The following is a 24,310-nucleotide window of genomic DNA, read 5'->3' as shown; positions in this document are numbered from 1 at the left end:
CTCTTTTCTCATGGAGTAATTTTCTCTCTTGAAGCAAACACTGGCATTGAAACCATATTTGCCTGTCACAAACACTGGCAGCAGGGCCCAAGATCTGGAGAAATCCTTGTAGAAAGCCTTGGTTAAAGAGGTCACCAAACTGTTCAATAAGGTTGCAAATTTCCCTTCTACTCCCCAGCAAGAACCCTTTGAACCTCAGAGGGAAGTGGGACTTATGGCACCTGGCTACGTACTTCATCAATAATGTTGCACAGAGAAACTTAAGGCTGGAGCATTACAAAGGTAACCTCAAGAAGAAAAAAGATGCACATGAGAAAACGAAGACATCCTGAAGGAGAAGTTGCATACCAACGTGATTTGCATTACTTAAATGTCAACCATCAAGCATTTATTAAGCACCTAGTGTGTGCCAGGCTCTGTGCTAAGTGCTGGGGAATCAAAGAAAGGCAAAAGACAGCCCCTGTTCTCAGGAGGGCACAGTCTAATGGAAGAGACAACATGCAAGCAACTCTGTACAAATGAGCTATGTTCAGTTTTTTTTTTGAATTGTGTCTGACTCTTCCTGCCCCTTTTGGGGTTTTCTTGGCAGAGATACTAGAATGGTTTATCATTTCCTTCTCCAGCTCATTTGGCAGATGAGGAAACTAAGGCAAACAGGTTAAGTGACTTGTCCAGGGTCATGCAGCTAGTACATTATAAGATATAGCTATAAATGGGATAAATGGGAGATAATCAGCAAACAAAAAAGCATTAGCATTAAGGGGAATGAAGAGAGGCTTCCTGTAGAAGGTGGGATTTTAGCCAAGATTTGAAGGAAGCTGGGATTCCAGGAGGCGGAGATGAGGGAGGGAGATCCTTCTAGGTGTGGGGGACAACCAGAGAAAATGTCCAGGTTTAGAAGATGGAGTGTCTTGTGTGAGAAACAGCAAAAAGGCCAGTGTCACTGGATTGAAGAATACATAGGATGAGGGCAGGAGTAAGGTGTAAGAAGGGAAAGGAAGGAAGAGTAGAGCTTCTGAAGGGCTTTGAGAGACAAACAGAGGATTTTATATTTGGTCCTTGAAGCGGTAGGGAGACGCTGGAGTTTATTGGGTAGGTGGATGACATGGTTAGACCTGAGCTGTAGGGAGATCACTTTGACAGCTCAGTGGACCACAGTGGGGAGAGACGAGACAGGCAGACCCACAGCAGTTATTGCTACAGTTCAGGTATGAAGTGATGAGAATCTGCACTAGAGAGGTGGCAGTGATAGACAGAGAAGAGAAAAGGGGAAGAGAGATGTTAGGAACGCAGAATAAACTAGACTTGGCAACAGATTCGGTGGGGCTGGAGGTGGAGAGAGTGAGGAGAAGAGGATAATACCTGGGTTATTCATCTGGGTGACCGACGGAGGTTGAAGGTGCCCTCAAAAGTAATAGAAATGTTAGGAAGAGCAGAGGACTTGTGGGGGGAAAATGCCATGTGAGCAACATCTCTAAAAATAATCCTTTACTTCAAATGGAAATTTTTGCACGCTTTTAAATTTCTTAGGTGATTGTTAATTTTCTTTTCTTCTCTCTTCACAGTCATCTACATCTTTCTTATGGTATCTGGCTGTCACGCTGAGCACTGATGCTTGATCTACTGTAAGTCAGAAAGTCTCATTTTAATTTCTTAGCTGTTGTTCCTCTTTGAAAGAATGAGCTGGGTGAACTCAGAGTCATAAATTGGTCAGGCTAAGGAGAGACTTGTGTGTTACTTTAAGACTCACCAATGTTTAAAGCCTTAGTCTCCTGGCCTTAGCTTGAATTGCTTAGTGACATGGATCTCCTTTATTCAGTGTGGACTCCCAGAGTGCTCAGGGCGGGATTGGTGGCCATTCAATAATGCATAATTGTTGCTGGTGATGAAAAGTATCTCTAATCAAAGAGTAGAGAGGCTAGAGAGGCACATATCTCTTTTTTTGTCCTTTGTGACTTGATAGAAAATGTTTTTCTTTCTGTCTTGGTATCTGTTTGTAAGCCTTATAGCTGTGTGGGATTTATGCATGGTTACTGGACTGCATATATGACAGTTTTTTGTTTGAAGTCAGGAAAAAAATATATGGAAGTGATGTGGTATTACTTGGAGTTTCTGGCTATTGAAGCATTCTAAAAACAAATCATAAAAGGGAAAACCACTCTGTATGTACATTTCCTTCCTCCCTGTCCCTCCCCTCATTGGAAAGCTGGTTGTTAAACATTTACCACCACACCGCTGGTTGAAGGGAATATGGAAAGATCAGCAAATGGAATGTTCTTGTGGTGTTGGGGCAGGGGTGGACAAAATCAAATCTGTACCAAAGGTTGATCCCTGTTGTCTCATTTACAAGAAGACCAGTAGAGAAATATGTCCATGCAGATGTGCATTCGTTGGCAGGTAGTCTATTGTGGCAGTTGACAAGCAACCTTTTCTGAGAGGAAGATCACAACAAGAAGCCCACAACGAGTCCTGGTGAAGGTGTCTCCTTGTATTTGGGTGGAGAGGCAACATGGCAAATGGGATATAGCATGAGATTTGGAGTCTGAAAGACTTAGCTTTGAATCCTGCCCCTGATAATAGTTTTGTGATAGTTTACCATTCTGTTGACATCACCAACACATTTTACTGTGGCCTATTTACCAGGTGATGAGCCAGTGGCCATTGACTGACTGACCAACCACCTGCCTTAGAGTCACTTAACCCATCTGAGTCTCAGTTTCATCATTTGTAAAATACAGATAATTATGACCATAGTACCTGCCTCACAGGGCTCTTGTGAGGCTCCCATGAGACCAGGTGTGCTAAACTATAGATCTCTATCTATGTTTCTATAGCTAAGAGTTGGAATAGTTGGATTGGACCGTGATCTCAGTCTACCAATCTCTGCGACATAATCTTAGAGAACTGTCTAGGACACTGAGAGGTTAAGAGACTTGCCCAAGGTCACATAGCCAGCATATGTCACAGTACTTGACCCCAGGCCTTCTTGACACCAAAGTTATTTTTGTATCTGCTACACTCTTCTGTCATTATCTATCTAGGAATTGTGTTTGTGTATGTTTTTATGTGTGATGTATATGTATATGCATACATGTACAATGCATCCAAGTGTTTAAAAATTCTTTGTGTAGTTTTCAGCTTATGCACATATATACATACATGCAAACATGGATGCACACAAAATACATATATATTACATATGGATACATGCATGTGTTCATGCAAATATGTATGTATATCCCTGTGGATAATGAGGTCTTCTAGACACTTCTGTTTGTGGATGACATCACACTTGCTGCATAGTCTTCTGGAAAAAATCTAGGACCATTCAAAAGGATTTGGCCTATGCAGGAAAAACCAAGTGGACAATGAATGTGTAGTGCTCAGATTATGGCATGCTCTTGGGGGGGGCACATATAGAGCTTATCTGTCAATCTATTCTATCTATCTCTCTATCATCTCTTTCTTTCCTTATCTATTTGGATCTAACTCTGTATTTCTCTATCCACTTATCTATCTAGGATAGACAGTACCAGTGGACAAAAAGTTGGGTCCAGAATTAAACAGGAGGAAAGAGGATAGACTGCCTTCAAGAAATTACAAAGCTCCCTTAATAACTCGAATAAAGGCCCATATTCTCTCAGTGTTGTCTTATGACTGAGAATCATGGGATGCTATAGATGCTGAAAAATTTAAAACGAGGAGCACACAGAGGGCAATGGAGATACTAGTACAGCATCAGTGTGAACAGGCTGCAACATAAAACAGGGAAGGAATGAGAAAGAACGTTGGCTAGTCACATGATGACAGTGAGAAATGAAACTTTGTATGGAAAACAGAGACGGTGCTTTTCATTCTTCTTTGATCAAATCCAGTGTGGTAGCAAATCTAGGTAGAACATAAGAAAATGACTAATTTAGTTTTCTTTACCATCATTTTCATATAGTTCTTAAGAGTTTGAGCACTTGCCTGGAATAAACAAGAGACTAGGTGTACAGAGTGAATTGCCTTTCAGCTCTTAGGAAGTTCCTTTGGTCCTTCTTTACTTATCACAAACTTTTCAATGCTGTCCTCTGCAGGGAGAGGTTGAGGCAAGAGAATAGAGTTCTAGTTTTCCACGTGGGCCTGACTTTGTGTTGTTATAAGCTTCTAGTCTCTATTTGTCTCTCTTTACACTTCAAGTTAGGCAGATAAAAACTGCTCAGTTGAGCAGCTTTAATTACCATTTTTTAGCTTGCTGAGTTATTCCTGTTTATTTTGACATGTATTGTTGATGAATGAGGTCATAAAAGTTAGTGTTGCAAGCCATGTATAATGAGTAGGAAAGAATAGAAAACTGTCTTAGAAGACAGAAACACCTGGGTTCAAGTCCCACCTGACACATACTGGCTATGTGACTCTGGGCAAGTCAGTTTATCTTTGCCTGTTTCATCTATCCATACATCTACCATCTATCTATCTATCTATCTATCTATCTATCTATCTATCTATCTATCTGTCTACATACTGTCTGACCATCCATCCATCCATCCATTGGTCCATCTGTCTGTCCATCCATCTGTCCATCTGTCTGTCCGTCCGTCTGCCTGTCTGTCCGTCGGTCCATCTCTCTCTCTGTCTCTCTGTCTCTGTCTCTGTCTGTCTGTCTCTCTCTGTCTCTCTGTCTCTGTCTCTGTCTCCGTCTCTGTCTCTCCTCTATCAGTACTCTGGGCAGCTCTCTCAGACTCTAAATCCAGAGAAGATGCTAAGCTGTATTGATAAAGAGAGTTCCCTATACCTGTGAAATCTCAGATCTACTCCTTCTACAATCATCATACGTCTTGATAGGCTGTCACTATTGAGGAATATGGAGGTGGCAGAGTCTGACTGTGTCGAGGGGTTCTAAACTCTTCCCAGAGAGTTTTTACCTTGTCAGCCTCCAGTGCCTACTTTCCTGACACGCCAGACTGTCCTACTGTGTCTCTGATGACACCCAGCATGTAGCCAGTGAGACATTTTGTTTTGGGAGAGCTCAGCGCATGGAATGTGGGATCACAGAAGCATCAGAAGGGAAATGAAAGGCCAAATGGCCCTGGCCAGGTCTCTGGTGCTAGCATACGAGACATGTAGAAATTTAAACACAATGAAGATTTTCTTTCTGGCTGCTGTGACCTATGAATGCCTTTCTCAATTCTCTTGAAATCGGGCCCCTCACAACAACACTGTAGCTCCAGGATTCCCTGATCCTGTATCTCTTGCTCACTATGGACTAAATTTCCAACCAGCCCTGCATACCATTCTGCAGATGAACAGAAGAAATGTAATCTCCCTTGCTGCATCAAATAACAATAGGAGACAATGGTACCTTGAAAAGATAATCACCTTTTCAAAAGCTGAGTCATTTTCCAGACACTGATACCCCTTAGAATATTTTATATTATAGTTAATGTGAAATATAAGAATTTTTGCCACCTTTCTCTCCACCTCCCTAATACACCAGGAACTGACAGATTGCCTTAAGACCACCCTGATCAATACTACATGATTTTCAAGGCTTACAAAGAGCCCTAGAGTCTTTTATGAGTTTTTCAGATTTTTATGACAGTCTTGGAGGAGACCCTATTTATGGTTCTTCAGTCCTTTTCTGATCTTAAATCATGGATTTAGACCTGTCTTGGAGGAGACCCTATTTATGATTCTCCAGTCCTTTTCTGATCTTAAATCATGGATTTAGACCTGGAAGAGACAGGAGATTAGCTAGTTCATTTCATCCATTTTACCGATGTGGAAACTGAGGCAAACAGGGTTAAGTGACTTGCCCAAGGTCACATAGCTAGCAAGCGTCTGAGGCCAGATTTGAACTCAAGAAGATGAGTCTTCTTGACTCACGGCCCAGGGATCTATCTATCTAGCTGTCCTTAGCTAGCATATAGTAGGCTCTTAATAAATGCTTGTCATAGAATTCCTTTAGATTGTAAACTCACTGAAGGCAGGGCCTGTCTTTCTTTTTATTAATTATATCTCTAGCACTTAGCACAATGCCTAGCATATTGTAGCTCTTAATAAATGTATATTGAATTAGAAGTTAGAGTAGTACAGCAGAAAGAGCTCAGAGCTTGACTTGCAGAATCTGAGTTTGAATCCCGGCTCTGCCACTTACAGCTTGCGTGATCATGGGCAAGTCACTTAATCTCCCTGGGGCCCCAGTTCCTCATCTGTAAAACTAGGTGGTTGGACTTGATGGCTCTGAGGTCTATGATCCTATAAGTACTTTATATTGCTTTAAGCAGTGCCTGTTTGCTGTCGACAAGTTTAAAGGATTGGTTCAGGCATTCCTAAAGACTCGTAGACTCTTCACTTCTAGAGGTGCTAGGCTTGTAGAAAACACTGGAAATGAGAGGCAGAATGGAGTATTGGATAGTGATCTGGCCCGGGAATCTAGAGGGCCTACCTTGTTATATACTGGCTATATGATCCTGGGCAAGTAATTTCACCTCTTGGTGCTCTAGATAACTCCTAAAACCATAAGATGCAGAGGCAGTGCCGACCTGCATGAATAGGAGGGATTTTCTTACTCTGGACGTCCCCATAGTCACTGCACCAGTTCCTATCCATATTTATATTTGCACAAAACACTCTTATCACAAGAGGTAGATAAGAAGGAAACAAGCATTTATTAAGTACGTATTATATGTTGGGAAATGCTTAATCCTCACCACGACACTTGGAGGGAGGTGCTATTATCACTATTTTACAGTTGAAGAAACTGAGGCAGACAGAGGTTAAACAACTTGCCCATGGTTATACAACTGGCAAGTGTCTGAGGATGGATTTGAACTCAAGTCTTCCTGACTCCAGCCCTTAGAAATCACTGAATTCAACCTCCTCCTTTTATTCTTAATTTAAAATGTTTTACTGATGTTCCCAGTAACTGCTCCTCCTCTCCCAACTTCCCTTTATGACAAAGAGAAACAATTAAAACGAAGTGACCAAGGCAGGTTAAATTGGATAACAATATTTCATACAGGTAGTTCAGTAACAGTAATGACAACAGCTATCACTAATATAATACTGTAAGGATTTCAAGAAAAGGGAAGTATGTTTCACCATTGATCCTCTCTTCTCAAGCAACCAACCAACAAGCATTCATTAGGCACTATTTTGTGCCAGGCACTGCAGTCAGAGACAAAAATGGCACACATCAATCCCAAGAATGGCATGACATCTATAATTGTCTCTGATGAGTCTTGGTTTTCTTTTCATATGTATTATTGTAGTTAATGTATCTATTTTCTTTGCCCTACATGGCTTCCCCATGTTTCTCTGGCTTCTTTCTAGTCATTATTTTTTATAGTGTTTCTTATAGTGCCATTACATTTAGGCACTATGATTTGTCTAGCCCTTCCCTAATCAATGGGCATCTACTTTGCTTCCAATTTTTTTGTGACTACAGAAAAGGGGTGCTAGGAATTTTTTGGTATATATATATATATATATGTGTATGTGTGTATATATGTATATATATGTACATACACACACACACACACACACACACACACACACACACACATATATATATATATATATATATATATATATATATATATATATATATATATATAGAGAGAGAGAGAGAGAGAGAGAGAGAGAGTTTGGTGTATGTGGGGCTTTTCTCTCTGTCTTTGATCACACTGGGGCACAGACTCGGAGGTGCAACCCTTTTACAGAAGAGAAACCTGGAGAAGGGAAGTTCCAATTTGTCACTTATTACATTGCCCACATTTTCCTTTGATTATAGTTGTTCTTCTGAGACCATGATGATCTGGTTCAAGGTCTGGGCAAGTGATATTTAGAGGGCTGGTCACCCAAACTGTCAGACTTCATGCTAAATCTCTGCCTAAAGGACTTCTAACCCTCACAGAATCACAGAATTTCAAACCTTAGAAGGACTTTAGATGAGGAAACTCAGATGCCTTTCTAGACTTTGCCCATCACAGCTCCACCTTGATTGGCCAGCATGTAGGATTTTGCATTAGCTAAAAAATTTCATTTCCTCTAAATAAAAAAAAAAGTAAGTGAATATTCCATTGCTTAGACTACAATAAACGGAGAAAAACTCTCTTTCAGTTAGTTTTAAATTGATGAATAATCTCTTCCTAATGTCTCTATTTGTGTTGCAGACATTTTTATTTCCCACATCCTAAATAAAGATCACTGTTTTTCGTGGATTATTCATACTATTTGGGTGTGAAAATAAATATGGTCAGGGTAATTAAAAATCATTTAAATAATTTTGTATAATAATTCCCCGGAAGAAAGAAATTAAGCTGGATAAACTAGATGCTAGATCAGAGAGGACACAAGTGTTGTTGAGTCACAATAAATACGAAAGGAAGAAAACAGGGTCAGAATACCAGATATATCTGCCCATGCTATCGATGACTTTTGGGCCACTTTTTCTTTCACAGCTACAAAGGGCACCAGTACTACCATCAGTTGTAATAGATGTGTCGGTCAGTTTTATTGTACTGCATTTTTTCTCTTTTAAATTTTGTGGCAAAGAAGGGTTCACTGGGCAGGAGAGTGTTGTATACAGAGAAGAAAACGATGTGAAAAGAAAAGATACCAACTTTAAACCTCCCCTCTCCTCACCCTTACTTCCCCTTATTCACCATTCAATATTATATGGGAATATGAGATTCAAGAGTCTGTTCACGGCCAAACAGCCCCTGCCCAAAGTTCCTGGATAGTAATGATGATGTAGATAATGATAATGTAGAACAATACTCTACACCCATAGTTATCCACTTCTAGAATGACAGGGCTGAAGGACAGTGTGTATTTTCTCAACTCTTTTCCAGGATCAGACTTGGTCAGTAAAATGACAATGTTCATTTTGGTGGATGTTGTTGTTAATATTGAGGTTCCATTTATATATATTTTTAGTTTTTTTTGTGTATGTTTTTTTCCCGATTCTTTCTACTTCACTCTGCGTCAGTTCCTGTACGTCTTCCCATGCCTCCCTCTATTATTCATCTTTGCTGTTTCTTAGGATAGGGTAACGCTAATGATAGTAAGTAACATTTCTATCCTTCTACTTCTACTTTGTACTCTTCTACTGTGTGCAAGGCACTGTGTGATTATCATCTCTTCTGATTCTCACAACAACCCTAGGAAGTAGATGCTATTATTATTCACATGAGGAAACTGAGGCAAACAGGAGTTAATTTGCTTGTCCGGGGTCATGCATGTAGCAAGTTTCTGAGGTCAGATTTGAACTTAACTAGGTCTTCTTGACTCCAGTCCTGGCACTCAATCCATTGTACCACCTGACTATCCCATGGTAATATTCCATTACTTTCATGTAACACAATTAGTTTAACCATTCCATACATGATGGGAAAAGTTTGTGGGAAGGAGGATGCCAAGAGATGGATGGGGGAGTGGAATCTATTTCTGCTCCTGAGGTGGAAGGAGCACTGTCCTAAGCTTCAGGTTTTTCTGCTTTTTTTCAGAGCTAGTTCTGGAGGTCTGTAAGTTTTCAGTTCTTCCATGGTGGTATGATCTAAGGACAAGTGTGATCACTACTCTCATGGCCTGTGAGTGACCATAAGCACTGTTCTCCACCCTGGAACTGTGACCAGGGTTTTATTTCTAGGGCTTTACTTGACTGAAAACATCTGATGTGTAATCGATAGATGTAATGCCAGACACAATACCCTTCTTGAAGGTAGAGGAGAAAGAGAGTGCTCACTCAGCCTTGGCTATTCTATAAAGGCATAATGTTAGTCACCTGAGCCATAGATTAGAGCATTCTAAATCTATCTGTAATTCTATGTGACACAGGCCCACCTATTACAAGGATAAGTAGAAATTAAAAGTCTTATACTTAGTTTAAAAAAATAGCTTCATACATACTAGATGGGAGGGGGAAGATATGTCTAGATATCAGTTCATTTGAAAAAGATTTGGGGTATTAGTGGACTGCAAGAATAATGAGTCACCGGTGTGATATTGATAGCTGATTACTTGAGATCTTAGGTTGCATTGAGAGGCATAACATCCAGGAATAAGGAAATGGTAGCTACACTGCGTTCTGTCCGTTTTGACTATATGTGGAGTATTTTGCTCAGTTCTGGGCACTATATTTTAGGAAAGACATTGGTAAATTGTATAGCATCCAGAGGAAGATGACCAAGATGGGGCATGGCTTTGCATTCCTTCCATATGAGGATTGGTTGAAGGTACCAGGCTGGTTTACCTAGAGGTGAGAAGATTTAGGCAGGGTAGCATAACTGTCTTCAAGTATTTAAAAAAGCTGTCATATGGAAAAGGGATAAGACTTTGTGCTTGCAATGAAAAAAAAATTAGACTTGATTTGGGGAAGAGCTTTCTAATAGTGAGAGCTATTCAGAACGGGAGGCTATGGTTTCCCACTTGCAGAAGGTCTTCAATCAAAGGCTGTTTGGGTATTTGTTCAGTATATTGTAGATTTGGATTTTTTCAAGTTTGTGCCACTGAGGTCAATATAACTCTGGAATTCTGGAATTATATTATTGTGTGACTCTGAAAAGAAGAGAATTTTATCCTAAAGTTCCACGCTAAAGTTTTTCTTGTATACCAAGTCTCAGAAATACATCAGGCTCTCTACTTTTCTGGAGGGTGACTAGGTTATGAATTTCACATTTATTTAGCACTTTAAGTGTTTTTTTCACAACAAACTTGTGGAATAGATAGTGCAAGTGGGAAGCAGCATGATGGAATGGCTAGAATCCTGTACTTGGAGTCAGGAAGATCTAGGTTCAAAACATACCTCAGATACTTACTAGTGATGTGACCCTGGCCAAGTCATTTCAACTTCTCTGGGCTTCAGTTTCTTCATCTGTAAAATGAAAAGTTTGGACTGAATGGCCTCCATAGTCCCTTTCATCTCTAAATTTATGGACTTATAATAGCATTCACTTTAAAAAGAGGAGAATGAGGCTGAGTTGGATTAAATTACTTCCCTGAGGTATATATGTATACATACATAGTGGTATATGTATATACACATATATGCCTACATGTACATTCCTAAAATATACATATGTACACATACATACATACATACACATAGTGGTATGCTAGTAAATATTTAATGAGTGGTTCTCCAAAAAAATACATGACAAACTTTCAAGTTTAATCTCTATTATTAACATTTTCTGTATTACTTTCTTAAATCTAGATAATAAATCTTGAGTTGTTCGTAAGTCTTGATAATAAACAAGCTCTGATTAGTAGTGCTTGCTGATTTCTAAAGTGTAAATGCTTACACCAAAAATTTAACTATCAGCCTGTATATGGCAGTTTGAACTGGTTCCACCATGCCCCTGTATGTATGTATGTATGTATGTACATATACATACATATACATGTATACTTATGGTAGTTAAATATACATTTATAGTGTTTATATAAGCATATATAATTATATACACCCACATATATACACATATAAACATTAGAGACATATACATATGCATGCACACATATGTGTGTGTATATGTTTATATATCCATATATACACTTGTCTCTATTAGAATGTAAATTCTCTGTGAATAAGGATTTTTGAATTCATTGTATTTGTATCGCCAGTGTCCAGTACAATGTCTAGTATATAGTAGGCACTTAATTAATGCTTATCAATTAATTAACTCAAATAGTCAGTGGCAGAGCCAGAGTTTGGACTCCAGTTTCTTTTGATTCTAAAAATAGCTGTGTTCTTTTCAGTGCATTATGCTGCTTCTGGCTTGTACAGCACAGCATAACCTGTGCTATTTGTACTTTTTTCTCCTCACAATGAAGGGGGTGGGGGCATGAGAACTGCTCAGTGGCCTAGTATCATGAGGACTAGAGTAACCTCTTTGGTGACCATCATCTAGGTTACCAGGAGAATGATTTCAGGGCTCCATCATTCACTATCGATGCTGACATGTTTTCTGGAAACATCATTTTACCAAACATATGTTTACGTGCCTGCAGCAGCCCATTGGGAAACGAACACTAAGTCCCTTGGCTTTAATTTGCAGAGTAGATTCCCCAATCCTGTCACTTAACATTGTAGAAGATCTGCTTGGCCTTAATTGAATGAGATAAAAAACTGTCCTGACCACTTGTGGTCATTAAGGATCCCAGGATACTTCCCTTCCTTAAGGTAGGTGAGGCCCTGGACAAATGCCAACCCTATTAATTAAATTACAGCCTCCCCAGTTTCTCCCTGCACTTTCGTTGGACATTGTGTTCACCTCTAGGTTCTAGACTACAGGCTACTGGATATGCGTTGCACCTTTAAATTGCTGTTCCATCCTTAATAGGACAGATTTTCCCTGAAAGATATGATAATAATGATGCATTCTTCACCTACAAGATATCCGGAAATTCAGAGAACACTCGCTGTGTTAGTAGAAAAAACCACAACAGGAGATGCAAAATGTACTTTCCCACACAGTGTTTGTGTTTGCTCTAGCCTGGGCTACTCAGGATGTACTGTAAACTCTGCAACCCTCCCCATTCAAATGAGCCTGGTCAGTAGCTTCATGATGAATGAGTAGAATTTTCAGGTAACGTGAACTCTTTTGGTGCTTCTAATAGTTATCCACAGCCATTTTCTTTTTTGTGTATTGTGACTTTCCATAAGTACAACATGTAATGCTCTGTTCACAGACAAAAGCCAAGTACTCAGGTTTTATCTATTATTTTATGATAATAATTATTTTTGTGCTAGGAAACTCCCAGTGTGGAAACTCCTTCCACAAGTATGACTTGACATTCCCTCTATAAGTTGTAGTCTTAAAGGGTTGCCTGAGATAGTGAGAGATTAAGTGATTTGCACATATTCCCACAGCTATTATATATTAGAGTCAGGATTTGAACCCAGAACTTCCCACTTCCAAGGTGTAACTTCTATTGACTATGACATATTACCTTTAAGTGCTTAGGTTTACTCAAATACTCCAAATGGATCTGTAACCTCATCAATGTGGATGTTTTCTTCAATGACACAGATTTCAGGCCATCTATGCCTTCCCATCATGTAGAATTCTTGCCCATGGCCACCCATCTAATCTAGTGGAAGCCTTCCTTACTTTTTTTGATAGCACAAAGCTATCAGTGGAATTCAGAGACTATCCTATTATTACATCTCACTTTTGCCAAATGACCACCTCATTTTTTTGATTATACCTTTCTTTGATGACATCCTTTCTTCTTCCTTATTTGTTGTATGCCAAATGCTGCACACACCCACGTGTCTCTTGTCATTGCCCTCTGAGTAATAATTTTAATTCTTTGGAAGCTGTAATATTCCATGACTCGCAGCCATAAAACATTAGTTTCTATTGGTAGATCAATTAAAAAGATGAACCTTCATTTAGGGAGAATTTGAAGTCATTAAAGGAGCATTCCTCACAAGGCAAGCCAGCCTACTCTCCCCCTACTTAATTTTAGATCTAATTCCTTGTCTAGTTTCAGTATCTGTCCAAGGTACTTATGTGTACATTTTATAGGTTATTCATTTAACTGTATGACATATTCTGAGCAATAAACATTCTTTATCTGGTTGGATTTCCCTGTATGGATGGATGGGTCAAGGGTTACATGTTTTACCCAAGAGGTTGTGTAGTATTACTTCCTTCCTTCCTTCCTCCCTTCATTCCTTCCTTCCTTCCTTCCTTCCTTCCTCTCTTTGTTTGTTTCTTTCTTTTTTCTTTCTTCCTTCCTTCCTTCCTTTCTTTCTCTTTCTTTCTCTCTCTCTCCCTTCCTTCTTTTCTTTCTTTCTCTCTTCCTTCCTTCCTTCCTTTCTTTCTTCCTATCCCTTCCTTCCTTCCTGTCTTTCTTTCTTTCTTTCTTTCTTTCTTTCTTTCTTTCTTTCTTTCTTTCTTTCTTTCTTTCTTTCTTTCCTTCCTTCCTTCCTTCCTTCCTTCCTTCCTTTCTTTCTGGATATCCCTTCCTTCCTCCCTTCCTTCTTTTCTCTCTTTCTTTCTTTCTTTCTTTCTTTCTTTCTTTCTTTCTTGATATCCCTTCCTTCCTTCCTTTCTTTCTGGATATCCTCCATGAAAAGGGAACATAACTTTGGTGAACATATGTCTCCCTGTTTTATGCCTACCCTCACTGATAATCAGAGTGTCATAGAGCAAAGTTATCTCTGTTATTTTTTTTTCAGGGACTCTTACATAAATTTGATGTATGGTTGAGAAACATGGTATTGTAAGAAGATCTTTAAGATGATGTTTTGCTCTACTGAATCAAAAGTTTTTTTTATGGTCAAAAAACAACCAGTGCTGTAGGAGCTTGTCATTCTCTACATCTTTCAGTCAATTTCATGTTAGTGAAGATTGATCTGTTGTGAAATATGGCTGGGAAGAACCTACTTGTTCTCTCATCAGAGGTACCTTCAGTTGAATGTGCAGATTATTCTCAGAAAGAAATGGAAATATGTAAGAAAGTACCTATATAGGTCAGTAGTTGATGTTCTCTTAGTTGCCTTTTTTGGATATTGTTAAGGTTTGAGATATTTTCCTTACCTGTGGCATCTTCAGATATCTGGTGAATTGATCCCTCAACATCCTCTAGAAAACTTCACCAATCATTTCACCTCTAGAACACTTTTATGAGGCAATATTGTTCACAGTCATCTGCCATCCTTCTTCATAAGATTTTACCAATGAGTTTATATTCTGAAGTGATGTAACCCTTGGCTGTCATATCTTTCCACTTGGCAAGTAAGTCAAATATTTGCTGATTCAGGAGATTTTAAGGCCTCTTCAGCAGACTTCCTTTGTGCATGCAGCTCCCTCCTTCCAGAGTCTCCATTTCGAGGAAGGGTCCAGACCAGTCATCCTTATTATCTAGACTTTGTTACCATTCCCTGCCACCCTTAGTTTTTCAGCTCCTTTTTATGTGGTATTTTTTCCCATTACAATGAAAGCTCTTCTAGAACAGGCTGTCTTTTTTGCATATATATAAATATAATGTGTATATTATATATATACATATATACATATATTGTACAAAAGGGTGTTTAGTGCAAAAATATAGCCAGGACAAGTTACAAACATTTCCCCGCAGTGCCTGGTGGCAAAATCTTCCCTATGCCACCTCAATCCCTAGAGAGGGTGGTCTCAGTCTTAACTAAGTGTCTCCATAGCACTTGACATCTAAGACTACTTCCAAATGTGGTATAGCCATTGGATTAATCCATGTCTTTATTGGGATGAAAGTAGGGCTAGGCAGGTTTCTCTTTGCTGATTAGCTTTAGGCAAACTCCAGCATGGGCTCTAACTGCCCAGCTTCTGGTGGCTTACTCTCCTGACCTATCTTTCATTTCCTCCCTAATTTTTTAAAATTTTAATCTCCAAATTCTTTCCCTCTTTCTTCCCTTCCCTCACCTGTTGAGAAGGAAAGAAAACAAAGCCTGTTACAAATATGTAAAACAAAGCCCTACATTTATTCTTGTTGTTGTTTAGATTTGTAGCTCCAGGACTTAATATAATGCGTGGAACACAATAGATGCTTAATAAATGCTTGTTGACTTTACTCCTTGTGAATTGCATTGATTGAACTTTTGTATGAGATATTATAATCAATGTCTGTTATTTATTCCATCATATCCAATTTTCGTCTTTAGCACTTGATTTGAATATATCAGGTTGTTGTTGTTGTTGTTGTTCAGTTGTATCCTACTCTTCATGACCCCATCGACTATAGCAGTCTGGGTCCTTTTATCCTCCATTAAGTTCCGAAATCTGTCCAAGTTCATGTTCTTTGCTTTAGGATACTATTTATCTATCTCATCCTCTGCTGTCCCCTTTTCCTTTTGCCTTTGATCTTTCCAATCATCAAAGTCTTTCTCAGTGAGTCCTGTCTTCTCATTATGTGGCCAAAATATAAGCTTCAGCTTCAATGTTTGATCTTCCAGTGAATAGTCTGAATTAATTTCTTTAACTATTGACTGATTTGATCTCCTTGCTGTCCAAGGGACTTTCAAAAGTCTTCTCTGGTACTACAGTTCAAAAGCGTTGATAGGGATATAGTTCGTTTAATTACATTCCATTCATTTTTTTATTTCTTTTGCCTATGAAATTTTGGTCTCTGCTCTATCAAGTTGGTAATCTAACAGTACACAGAGTTAATTCAGGAATTAGTAGCCCCACTACTCTATCAGTTAGCTAGTTATTTCCTGAATGTTAGAATATGATCAGTTTCATTTTGGTGGTGCCATTCGGTACTCCTCATGTCCCATGCCTACCGATTCTTTCTTAGAGGAAGAATTCATGATGTATAGGTATGAAGTTTATGTGTAGCCTGCAACTTTGGCCTCTTTTATTCTTAATTATTGTTCAATATTTTTAAATCTTTTTTTACATTCCTCAATGACTACATTGAAGTCACTGAGTATTATATATTGATTTAATTTGGAGATTCTTGAGAAGTACTTTAGGAAATCTCTACCTCTTCATCTTCTTCAACAGATGTTGGTGTACAAGTTGTAATTAGTTCCATAATATTTTTTTGCAAATATTTATCATGAGTACTGCAACATGAGATGACTAAATGTCCCATGAAATTATGTTTCCTTTGGTCACATGAGAAAACCATTTTGGTTAAGTCCTTTGTTTACTTATCCAAGGAGAACCTGTGAGTCATCTTTCATTTAGTGGCAAGTTCCTACTCTTGTCTGGTTTTATTTATAGTGAAAATGACAAGATTGATATGATTGGTCATGGAACAAATCTTACATTAAGTGGGACCTTCTGTCCCACTTTCTGCTACCATCTTTGCAGTAGAGGAAGGCACTACCTATATAGAACTGAGGGCCATTTTGTATTTTTCTTTGTTTCATGCATTTCAGTGGCCAAAATCTTCATCATTCACTTACTACTCTACCTATGATAAACCTCTCGGTATTTAGCCATCTATCATTGGAAAGAAGATTTAGTCTATTTCCAGTACTGTTCTCGAATTTATAGTAGTAGGAATTCCTACCACACCAGGAAAGACAATGCATTTGATGTCTTCCTTTTTAGGTTAGAGACAGTGATAGGGAGAGAAATATTATAGCTCTCAGGGACCAATTTGACAGAGTGGCACCTGTCTTGTAGAATATAATTGGGCCTCTCATTTCCTCAGGATCTGGTTGTATTGCAATATAAATGAGCTGGGTTTTCATCCATGATTATTTTGAAGTAGGTATATTTAGAGGGCAGCATGATGTTTATCGATAGACACGTGTGCCATTCTCACTTGGCCTGTATGTAGGCCAAGATATATGAACGAGCAGACTATTTCAAATTTACCCTGCCCAACTTTTCAAAAGTCACGCATTCACTGGTGCCTTGAATGTTTTGATATAGGGGATAAAATCCAACAAAGTATGAAAGGATGAATGTTTCAGCATGTTCAGATGTAGACTTTCCTTACCTTAACTTTAGTACAAACTGTTTTTTTTCAGGGCCTTTCCATTTCTAATTGCTTTTAGCAAAGTAGCTCCAAAACTTAGGCTTACACTTTACCCAGTGTATTTCTGAAAACTTCAGGTCTCTCTGATCTCCTCTCCATGGGTGCTACCTTCACTGATACAGATAGTGACCCTAGTCTACTACAGTTGGCCACCTTGAGGGATTACTGAGATGACTTATGAAGAATCAGTGTAGTGTAATAATATTATATAATAATATTTCTCCCCCTATCATTATCTCTAATCTAAAAAGGAAGACATCAAAAGAAGACAGGGCTGGCTGGGATTCAGTAGACTTTGTATTGAAGCTTACCACCTATGAACTCATTAACGTCTCTCAGCCCCTTTTCTCATTTTTGTGGCCCCACTTTCTGACCATCTCTAACCCAGAAGAAACATACACTGCATGTCTGGGTCCCTGGGCTTTCATACGTAGCTTCGGTCTTACTTTGTCATACATTACCTTGCCATCTCCATACAACTTCTAGGCATGTCCTCACCATCTTCTCCTTTTCAAACATCCCTTTATGGGTTGTCTTCTCCCATTAGAATGTAAGCTTCTTGGGGTCAGGGACTTTCTTACTTGCTTGTATTTTTAACCCTAGTACTAAGCACAATGCCTGGCATAAATGTTCTGTCTATTCTGTTCTGTTCATAAATGTTCTGTCTATCCATCCATCTATCTGTCTATCTATCTGTCTATCTATCTATCTATCTATCTATCTATCTATCTATCTATCTTTCTCTATTGCTGTGTTGGCAAATGTTTAATATTTGGGTCTCTGGGAAAAATATGTGCCTGTCACACCTTTAAGTATGATCTGCATTAACCTTCTCTCCTTTCTTACAACAATCTGGGTTAGGTATACCCCTAACACAGACTAACACCTCTAGTGTGAGGGCCACTCAACCACCTTTGGTGTCCATCTTCATCCAACTCTCACCTGTGGCTCTAAGAAGCTGTAGCATGCACAGGAGCCACACCCAATGAACCATCTTGGGAGGCAAGCTAAACTAGGATGAGGGTAACTGATGGGTGAGTCAGGGGGATATCTACCCCAAGCATATGAAGACTTCTCCTGATGGATTGGGTGGGTGAGAACAATTTGTTCCAACAGCCATCAAAGCAGCTGAAACAGACACCGTGGGTCAAAGATGCCAAGATCATCCACTGCATCCTGGGCCATCGCCAGTTGTCTTGACTTTTGTCCTGCCACTGGACTTCGATGACTTAGGAAGAGAGAAAGAGGCACTTTGTGCAACTCTGCCTCACTTAAATCTAATTCACGCCAAGTCAAGACATCACCTCATGGTGTCATTGGTCCTCTTCAAAATCAAAGGAGGAACAACAACAATAATCCATGTTATTAACATTTTCTGCCTCACCTTCTTAAGTCTAGACAATTAACAAAACAAGAAATCAAGCCCTGATTTATAGTGTTCCCTGATTTCTGAAGTGTAAATGTTCTTACTAAAAATGTAACAATGGGCTCTCCAAGCCATTTCAATCTGATTCCAACACACCCCTGTACCTCCCTCCCTCCTCTTCTCTCTCTTTTTTTCTTTCTTCCTGTCTATTTTTCTTTGTTGTTCAGTAATTCAGTCATATCCAACTTTTCTTGGACTCATGGACTATAATATGCCAGTACTGTCCATGGGGTTTTCTTGGCAAAGACACTGAAGTGGTTTTCCATTTCCTTCTCCAGTAGATTAAGGCAAACAAAGGTTAAGTGACTTGCCCAGGGTCACATAGCTAGTAAGTGTCTGAGGCTGCATTTGAAATTAGTTCTTCCTGATGACAGATACAGGTGGGTGAGGAGCAGTGCCCATATGCCTTCTGGGCCATGTTTTGGAGTGTAAACTCAGTGTAAAACCCAAGTGTCACTCAGAGATTGAGCTGCTGAATTTGCCTGTTCAGATCTCTGTGCATGCTCTGGGAAAGGCTGTTGGCCTCCCAGTTCCACCCACTCTCCGCACCCCTATTCTCATTCCTCTCAGCTCAATCTAAGGTTTAAAATGTAAAAATAATGAGTGTATAATAATTCATAAATTTATCCTAATTAGTTCATGTTCCCATTTCCCATTAATATTCTTATCCACTTTCCAAATTTGTGTAACCCAGAGGAAAACACACTTGCATTACAGATTTAGTGAACTAATTTGTAATTTAAAAGACATAACATTTACCTTCTAAATGACTAGCAAACTACTGCTTTTAGAGATGTCCTAACTCCCAACACAGCAAGGCAACAAGTATTTGCAAAGTGCTCACTGCACCAGGCACTGTTCTATGTGCTAAGGATACAAATACACTCAAGCCAGACAGTTCTTGCCCTTAAGAAACTCACATTCTAATGGAGCAGATGACATCAAATAACTCTGTGTGTATAAGATATACACAGAGTAAATTGGAAGTAATCAACAGAAGGAAGGCTCTAGTAGTGGGTGGGGTTTATAGGGGTAGGGTGGGAGGAAGGACAGGAAAGGTCTCTTGTTGAAGGTAGAGCCCGAGCTGAGTCTCTAAGGAAGCCAAAAAGTGGAAGTGAGGAGGGAGAACTCTCCAAGAATGGGGGACAGCCAGTGAAAAGTCATAAAGTCAAGAGATAGAGTGTCTTATGCTAGGAACAGCAAGGAGGCCAAGGTAGCTGAATCCTAGAGTGTGAGGAGGGGAGGAAAGTGTAAGAAGACTGGAAAGGTAGGAAAGGGCCAGGTTGTGAAGAGTTTTAAAAGTCAAGCAGAGAATATTCTATTTGAACTTGGGGATAATAGGAAGCCACCAAAGTTGATTGTGTAGAAGGAGTGACACGGTCAGATGACAGCATAGGAAGATCCCTTTGACAGCTGAATGGAAGATGGACTAGGATGGAGAGAGACTTGAAGTAGGGAGATGAACCAGGAGGATATAGTAATGGTCTGAGTATAGCAGGGTAGGGGCTATATAAATGGAGGGGAGGGGGCAGTGTTATGAAGGTAGAAATGAAAAGACTTTGGCAACAGATTGGATATGTGGGGTGAGTGTGAGTGAGGAGATGAGGATGACACTGAGGCTGCAAATTTGAGTGATTGGGAGGATGTTGGCACTCTCCACAATAACAGGGAATTTGGGAAGATGGGAGCATTTAAGGAGGAAAGATAGAGTTCTTCTCTGGACACACTGAGTTTGAGATGTCTGCTGGACAACCAGTCACCCAGTCTGGCCATATTGGTGTTGTTCGCAATTCTCCTTTTTACTCACCGCAAACATTCAATCAGATGTCAAGTCTTGGTATTTTTATCTCCACTGTATTTTCTGTAAGGCCCCTTCTTTCTACTCATAAAGTCAACTCTTGGGTTCAGGCTTTTAGTAACTCTTGCCTGGACTATTGGAATGCTTTCCTATCGTTCTCCCTACCTCAAGTCCCTCCCCATTCCAATCAGTGGTCCACAGAGCCACCGAAGTGATTTTCTTGAAATACAAGTTTGACTATATAATCCCTCTCTGCAATAAACTCCACTGGCTCTCTATTACCTCTAGAACCAAATATAATGCTTTTTAAGATTAATTTTTGCACTTTAAATCTCTTCACAACCTGGCCTCTTTCTGCTTCCCCAGTAGTCTTAGACATTACTTCCTGTTTAGTCCTTCCTTACACATGATGCCCCATCTCCCATCTCAATGCCTTTGCACTGGCTGTTCCCTATGCCTAGAATAATTTCTCTCTTCACTTATTCCAGGCTTTCTTTTCGACAAGTCTTAATCATCATCAACTTCTGAAGGAGCTAATTGTATATATCAATGCAATGTGATCTATCTACCTATCATCCATCTATATATGTATGCATGTATTCATGTGTACATTTTTCTTTTCCATTAGAATATAAACTCCTTGAGGGCAGAGACTTTATATTTTTCTTTCTTGCATCCCCAGTGCTTAGCTCTATGTCTAGCACATAGTAAAAACCCTTAATATATATTTATTATTCAGATTATAGGTAGAAATCCAAGAACCAAAAAGAGAAATCATGGTGGAGACAGTATTTGGGTAAAGATAACATAATGTCATCACAATATATTACAGACCATCTGTACAGTGTCCGGGGAGGATTGACCTATTCTAGTCCCATTACAGCAGAAAGAGGAAATAGATGAGTTTAGGAAACAGATCACAGCTCTGGTACTGAGACATGATAATATAGTGCGGGGTGGGAGAGGTCAATTATCTGGACTTTCGTTACACCACTGTCTTTGTCAAAAGAGGCAGGTAGGTGACACAGTGCTTGACCTGCCATCAGGAAAACCTGAGTTCAAATGTGACCTCAGATACTTATTAGCTATGTGACCTTGGGCAAGTCATTCTTTTAAATTAAGTTTTTATATTTTATTTTTTCCAATTACATGTGAAAACAATTTTAACATTCATTTTTAGAAGAAACATGAGTTTCAAATTCTCTCTATCCTTCTGCGCCTTCCCTTTCTCCCGAGATGGCAGGCTATTTGATATAGATTGTATATGTGCTGTCATTTAAAACGTATTTCCATGTTAGCCAGGTTGCAAAGAAAAACACAGACTGCCCTCACCCCCAGCCAAAAAGAAAAAATAAAGAAAGTAAAAAAAAAGTTTGCTTTGATCTGCATTCAGACTCCATCAGTTTTCTCTCAGGAGGTAGATAGCATTTTTCATCATAAGTCCTTCAGAATTATCTTGAATCATTGTATTGCTGAGAACAGCTAACTCATTCACAGTTGATCAGAGTACAAAATTACTGTTAATGATAATTTCAAAAGATGGACAATCTAATGATTATGGAAACATAGCTGGAATGAGCCTCAAAGGCCATAGAGTCTAACCTCGCCCCCCCAAAGTTAAAGATGAGGAAGCTGAGGACTACAGAAAAAACAGCCAAAAAGCCTCCGCTTCTGAAACCTAGTTGCTCTCAGGCTAAAACAGCAGCAGACCCCACTAGCATCAGTATCCACAAGCAAAACCAGTATCCACATGCACTAACCCCCTCTGCCATCTTGGAGGATGTGGAGAAGGAGCATCATTTTCCTCACAGGTTTTTCCCATGCTGGGTTAAAAAAATGAAAGAAGGTCCATGTGTTCCTATATTAATGTATGCTTATGCTCTCTGGAAAAGTAAATGCACTCTCTCTCATTGGCTCTGGGGTAATGATCATAACATTATAGATTAGAACCAGGTGGGACCAGAATACCTCTTTTCCTTTTAGGATTGAGTCCTTTTTTCACCTTTCAAACCCTGCACTCATGAGCTTGGACACAAATTACAGTAAAAACCAAAGATGAATTAGAAGCTTTGAGTAACAAAACTTTGAATAACTGTCCAAGATGAACAGGTTTACAATTTCAACAATACTGCAGTAATTCTGCATCTGAGAAGGTGTTTGGCCCCCTTTATCTTCCTTTCTTACCCTCTCCTCCTCCCAAGCGGTAATAGGAAAAATAAAGAGTGGCCATTTAGTTAAATGGGGAAGAGGTAGCTTCCATAGGCTAAGCTTGAAGGGTCCCAACTGGCTCCAAATCTATCACACAGTATGCCTGGGAATTCTGCTCCATCAGCCCTTGAAGGTCTTCAGCCAGTCTCTGGTCCACTGTCATTTACATCTGTCACCAGCTTGACTCCTCAGCTCTCCTCAGCCCTGATTTCTTGACCTTGGGAAAGTCATTTAACCTTCATTTGCCTCAGTTTCCTAATCTGTAAAATGTGGATAATAATAGCACCTACCTCTTAGGGTTGTTTATGAGGATCAAATGAAATGGTAATTGTAAAGCTCTTAGCTCAGTGTCTGGCACATAGCAAACACTATATAAATATTATCTGTTATTATTATTGTTTTTGTAACTTGTGGCTGCTTGCCTAGTGATGTCAATCTGTATTCCTACATTCCGCACTTGGCCAGGGCAGTTGTAGGATGGCCTATCAGAGCTGCTCTGGCTTCCCTGAGGAAGTCTATCACTCTCCCAAGCCACTAAGACCCAGAAGAAGCTGTGGTTAGGATCACTGCAGGATAGAATTAGACCTGGAAGATTTGTCAGAGGACATCTAATTAAACCCTCTCATTTTATAGGTGAAAAAATTGAAACTATAAATGTCAAGTGACTTGCTCATAGTTACACGGTTACTAAGTTTCAGGAACTAGGATTCAAATCCAAAATCCATCGGTCTTTCCTCTGTACAGTGCTGACTTCCTAAGACTGCCTGAGTTTCAGTCCCTTGGTCCTTGTTGGCTTCTGGCATTAAATTTCTCCCCATGGCTAGAAATTTTCCCATCCCTTTCACAATCAGTTGAGGTATACTTGAAATACTCAAACATATGTCATAAGCATAAAAATAGACATACACACTTAAAATAACGAGGATGATTATCCCGTGGAACCATTCACATCAAATCCACATTAGCATTATGTGTAATACACACAGCTCGGGGCAAAGCCAGGCTCCTTCAGTGACTGAACATTTTAATTACATACTGGTTATATTACATTCCCATTTCATGAGGGTATATACACATCTGATATACACAAGCAAATATTAATAAGCAGAAAACACCTCACTGAAGCAAAGCTAGCTGCAGCAGTGGTAGTAGGCTTGTATAAATAACAAACAGTGCATAGGTATTGGTTGTTGTCCTTCATGCTTGAAGAGGACCAAAATGATGCTATTATGTTGGGGTCAATGTACAGTGTATCCCACTGTGGCTGATCAGACCAATATGAGCTTGGAAGGCTCTACCGCCGGTCAGACTCAAATAGTTCATGAGAACATTTGGAGTGGAAATGGCTCAAAATTCGCACACCTCACATTTCTTCTGACCTACTGCAATTCTGCTTTGCTCAT

The sequence above is a fragment of the Trichosurus vulpecula genome, chromosome 6, assembly GCF_011100635.1.
Source record: "Trichosurus vulpecula isolate mTriVul1 chromosome 6, mTriVul1.pri, whole genome shotgun sequence".
Lineage (NCBI taxonomy): Eukaryota > Metazoa > Chordata > Mammalia > Diprotodontia > Phalangeridae > Trichosurus > Trichosurus vulpecula.
Note: the sequence above shows the minus strand (reverse complement) of the source record.